This window comes from Monodelphis domestica, chromosome 3 (genome assembly GCF_027887165.1).
Source record: "Monodelphis domestica isolate mMonDom1 chromosome 3, mMonDom1.pri, whole genome shotgun sequence".
Classification (NCBI taxonomy): Eukaryota; Metazoa; Chordata; class Mammalia; order Didelphimorphia; family Didelphidae; genus Monodelphis; species Monodelphis domestica.
Window position 1 is genome coordinate 132,371,407 of NC_077229.1, and position 6,000 is coordinate 132,377,406.

Sequence of the window (6,000 nt, forward strand, 5' to 3'; positions counted from 1 at the left end):
TTCAAAGTTTTCTGAAACATTTACATCTCTAATAGATTAAGGCAAACAGGGGCTAAGTGATTTGCCCAGGGTCATGCAGATAATATGTGTTTGAGGTCAAGCATAGATCCCTGGAGTAATTTACTGGAAAACTTCATTGAAGTTCACATTAGGTCATTAATGACCAATCTTTGGATCTGGCCAATTCCAAACCCACCTGGCTTTCTGCCTGGCTCACATCTCTCTCTATTTAAATCTCACTATTTTTTTTTTGTCCCAAGAGAATATCATGTTTTTCTTAAATCTAGAGAAATCACATCTATAACATTTAATTGTAGACAGAACCTATGGTTTTATCATTGTTGGTTGGTTGTTGTCCCTTGCAGTTGAAGAAGATGAAAATGATATCACTGGATGACGTCTTTTGACTCATGAACAAATTGGATTTAAATGAGGCAGAGTTGCACACAGTTGTTGGTTTCACTCCCTTTTTCAGAGTCATGAAAGTCCTATGGCAAGATGAAAATTAAGATGATTGGAACTTACTTTGCTCATGATCACTGGTGCTTTCTCTGCTTGGAACACTGAGGTTAAGTGACTTGGCAGAGGTCACATAGCCAGTATATGGTAGATGCCAGACTTGAAACCTGATTTTATGTTTATGGGGCAAATTCTCTGTCCAGTGTGCCCCACTGCTGCCTTGTAGTTACTTTCTGTAACAACCTTTACAGGATGTCCCCAAGCCCTAGTGCAGTTTTAAGCTTTTAATAACCAAAGACTTAACTAAGACTTTTGGGACTTTTTAAAAACATTATCATAAAGGGAATACATCTAGTTAGGCATCACCATCTTTTGAGAAAGTCACACTGGCTCTTTTTTCCTTGATGTTCACTCACCCTCTCCTTATTAATATGTTCAATAATTTTGCCTGAAAATGAGAGTCAAATTCATGGATAAACAGTCTTCAGTCTTTCCTTTCTTTAAAAAAAATAAAAACTTGTCCCTTCCATTTTAGAATCAATACCATGTTCCAAGGCAGAAAAAGTGATAAGGGCTAGGTAATGGGGGTTAAGTAACTTACATAGGGTCACACAGCTAGAAGATGTTCAGGCAGTCAAATTTGAACCCAAGACCTCCCATCTCTAGTACTGGCTCTCTCTACATTGAGCCACCTATCCGACTTCTCTATTTCCTTTTTGGAAGCATGGGGACAGTATTTGCCCTTCTCTAGTCCCATGCAAATTCTCTTTTTCTCTGTGCTTTTTCAGATTTTTGTCAGGAGCTCAGCAATTACTTTGGCAAAGTAATTGGATATAGAAAGGATGTAGTTTGTCTGGGCCAGGTAGATGCTTCTTACTTATCTTGGGAAACAACTCTCTAAAAGCCATGTTTGTTTGGTCTTTTCTGTTCCAAAGATCATTTGTCATACCTAATAAGGAGAGCAGAATTAAAACAAGAATTAAAAACTGTGATTTCTCTGTCATTAATCTTATCCTCCCTAAATCATGATCTTTTCCTTTCTCTGAAATCCCTGTTTCCCACAGATATAACTAAAGCACCAATAATCACAAAATCCTTTACCAGCAATAACAGAATGTTTTGTTTGTGTTGTCTTGCTTTACTCACCACTATCTTTTCAAAACCCTGCAATATTCTTGTATTATGGGTCTTTACTTTCATCTTCTGTACATGCTTTTAAAAAATCTATTTCTTGGTGAGTTCTTTGTTTATCTACATGACTTAAATTAAGTATTCTTTTCCTCTTCATCGGAAGAGTTTTTTGGTGTGTTTGGAATTTCAATATTGAGAGCTCTCTATTTCTCCTGGGCCAACTTCCTTTGAAGAATTTTAGTCCATGGGATGCTACTTATCCTTCTTCTGAACTGCTTGAAATTTGCTGCCCATAAATTTAGGATAGATGTCACACTACTCCTGGTCTTCCTTTCACATCTATCACAAACTCTTAAGCCAGAGTGGTCACTTCCTCCACAGTATTCCCACAATTTCTACCCTAGCATTTTCAGTTGAATATAAATTAATATCAATTAAATTATTAAGTAGATTTTTGCAGACTAACTGGGCTTTTAACTCCCTTTTGGAGCATTGCTTCAAACAATTGACTTAACCCAACAAACCAAACTTAGTGAATGCTGACCTTCTGGTAGCTGTAAGATATATTCTGTGGCCTTATTCTCTGTTTGCATTATATAATTCAGATGATCTCTAAGGTACTTTCTAGCCCTAAAGTCTATGAATCTATGATTTCAACTAAGAATCTATGTATTACCGCATGTGATATCTCATCATTCAGTAAAGAGTTGGATGCCATATACATATTTATTGATTGATTAATAATGTTAATAGTTAATAATCATAACTAATAATTTTTTAAAAGTAAATTCTTGGTCATCTAGGTGGCATAGTGGACAAAGTGCTGGGTCTAGAATTAGAAAGATTTATCTTCATAAGTTCAAATCCAGCCTCAGACACTTATAGGGTCATCCAGACTCTGCTCAATTCACTTAATCTTGCTTGCCTCAGTTTCTTCTTTTGTAAAATGAGCTAGAGGAGGAAATGGTAAATCACTACTATCTTTGTCAAGAAAATTCCAAGTGGTGTCATGAAGAGTTATACATTATGAACATGACTCAACAACATGTAAATCATTTTTCATTAATTTGTTATTGATTATTCACTATTTGTAGCCCTTTGCCCTAAAGTTTAATCTTTATGATATTATGGCAGACATAGAAATTAGAAAGAGTGGTGAATTTAGAGTCAGAGAATTGAGTTCAAATCCTAGGTCTGCCACTTTCGATGTGTTACCTTGGGCAAATCCTTTAATATGTTAAAAAAAGTTTTAAACTAAGACATCTTGTAAGATTCCTAGAAGCTCTAAAGCTATGGTCCTCTGGTTTCTTTAAAGTATTATTTGCATGGGTTTTCACATCCAGAAAGTGGTAGAAGTAAGCTCCTACTGTTAAATCATGTTTTCAATGAGGAGAAATTTTTAGCAAATGCTGAAAATAGTATCCCCAGAATGTCATTTTATTTCCTTTAGTTTTGGATGCTCACCTGCTCTTGTTTTTCATCATCAACAAAATTCTGGTGAATATATAAAGGGTTAGGGAAATTAGAGTTGGCAGGAAACCTTTTTTATTGCCTGACAAACTTTATATTTACTTTCAATGTTAAAAACATAATAATTTGCTATACTCTTTAGTCCCCAAAAGTTAATACATTATTTTTCTCTCCAGAATCCCAGTTCTCGTCCTGTCCAGCCCTCCAGTCATTATCTAGGGGAATAATTGCTGTCCAGATTCAGTCCTTCCATTGCCACCAACACCAACAGCAACACTAATTACCTTAGGTAACTAGCCTATAAAGCACAGAAAAGTCATTGACCTGTATCAGTGAAGGGGGTTTTCATATGTGGATGCCTTGCATGGATGAAATCATAGACCCAGATTTAAAAAAAAATGCATCTTGGAAACATGAAAAAAAAAGGTATACCAATGGACCGAAAGGGGAAAGTAATAACCAACCAGGATCATTAAGGTGGGTCACACAGTGGATATGTTATTGCAATTGGACTTTAGAGTCTGAATATAGATTCCATGTAGATCAACTACCATAGATAGGAAGGTAAACCATGCTAAATGAGGAAGCAAGGTGCCCTTAGGAAGAGGCAAGAGATGGCTAAACTACTACTACCACCTGCCTTTAGAAGATCCTATGCCCAAGAGCTTGACAATAGAGTCCCCTCCACTATTCCTGCTTCCACCTTCCTACCTGCATCTATTGTTCAGAAGAACAACTGTGGAGATAGAGAGCTGCCATTTCCATCACTTCAAACACCAACTGTTGTATAATTGGTGCAGAAGAACAAGAAAGCTCCAGGAATAGCAATAGATATAGTTTTATCAATGGAGATGACATTCAGGAAGAGACATTACTATGTGCTTTTTTTGCTATACTCTAAGAATTTTGGGACCCTTCTCTCTACTTTGTATATATGGTATATTGTCTCCTATTAGAATGTGAGTGAAGCTGTACTTAGCAAAGTGCTTGGCACATAGTAAGCACTTAATATTTTTTATTAAAAGTTTTTCCCCTTCCTTCCTTCTTGCCTTTCTTCATTCCACCCTTCATTCCTTTGCTCGTTCGGTCATTCGTTTGTTCATTCGTTAGTTTGTTCTTTCCTTCCATTTTTCTTCCTTCATTTATCACAAAATATTAGATATGAAAGGAAAGAATAGTTAATGATAGAGGTCATGTCTGACTCAGAAGCTGTTTGCTGTCCCACAGAAGTTGGACTTATGAAAGAACCTTCACTTACTATGAGATGATTCTTAGATGTTCTGGAGCTGTCTTAAAGGTTTTTTGCATGAAAAAATCTCCCTGGACAGGGGCTCTTCAAAGGAAAAATGTGACTTTGAGGTTGATTTTTATAGCACTTGTGATACAACTTAGATGGAAAAGATTTAATACAATTCAAGATACAGGGCAGCCAAGTAGCATAATGGATAGAGGGCAAAGCCTGGAGTCAGGAAGATACAACTTCCTGAGTTCAAATCTAGCTTCAGACATTTATAAGCTAAGCAACTCTGGGCAAGTCACCTGACCTCATTTGCCTCTATTTCTTCTGTTGCCTCTGTAAAATAAGATAAAGAGGGAAAAGGCAAATCATTCTAGTGTCTCTGCCAACAAAACACAGACTAAGGTCTGTGGACATTATCCTGTATATCATTGTTGTTATAAGAGTTGCATGTGACAGAAATAGCTAAACAACAACAACAATATGCAGGATAATGTCCACAGACCTTAGTTGAATCACCTATAAAATGACTGGATTGGACTAAAGTCATTTCCAGCCCTATATCTTAAACCTAAATGATTCCAGGCACTGGGTCAAATGGGCTGTCTGCTGCTAAATGGTTCCTGCCTTATATCATAAATACAGAAAATAATATTGACCATAATATATAATTTGTGATGTTGCATAGGTTAATGGATAGAAGTTGGCCTTGGAATATGGAAGTTCTGAGTTCAAGTCTTTTCTCTGATGTAAATTAGCTAAATAACCATTGGCAGGAAGTAACCTCTCAGTGCCCTAGGCACCTAGGCAATAAGGTACAGAGAAGTTGTTGGCCTATATCAATGAAGGGAGTTTCCATATGTGGCATTCCTTAATGTATGAAATCACAGATCCAAATTAAAAAAAAGTGATCTTAGAGACATGTAAAAAAAGTGATCCATCTTCATCAAAAGGGGAAAGTCATCACCAATGAGGGTCATTAAATGGGCCATATAGTGCACATTATATTGCAGCTGCACTTTAGAGAATGGGTAGATATTCCACACATATGTAACAGTGTGAACACAGCACAATCGTAGGGAAGCCAGAAGAGCCCATTTCTCATTCCAGAGATTCAGACAGAGATGGAGGGCACTAACTCACATTAGCAAAGAGCTGGAAGTGGAGGAGGAAATAAAGCAGAGGAGGCCATACTGAAGAAATACATGGAGCCAGGTCCAGGCCATCATTTCTAGGATGAACATTTTTTAGGATATTGATGGTGCCGTTGCAGCATTCCATCATTCTACAGGAACTTTAAAGTGTCACTGTGAAATACAGGACCTGCACCTATCTCTCTTTCCCCATCTCTCAACCTATCAATTCATAATCCTGCCGTTTCCTTTTTCCCCTGTGTCCTCTGTATATGTGATATTTGGAGAGAGTAGATTTGCAACATATTTATTTCTTTATCTCCACATATCTACATAGCAAGCTAAGGGGAAATGGACAAATTGTCCAGAGAGGGTTTCTTGGATTTTCTGTGACAGATACCTGCTGCTGTGCTTAATATATAAATAGGACCATGTATTTTCCCCTGACCTGAAGTGGAGGCACTCTTTCTGCCTCAGTCTTCCTACCAAAAAATAAAGCAAGTGGACAATATAGACATTTTTACCTGTGCCTAGACCAGGGGTTCTTAACTTTGGGCTCATGAACTCTCT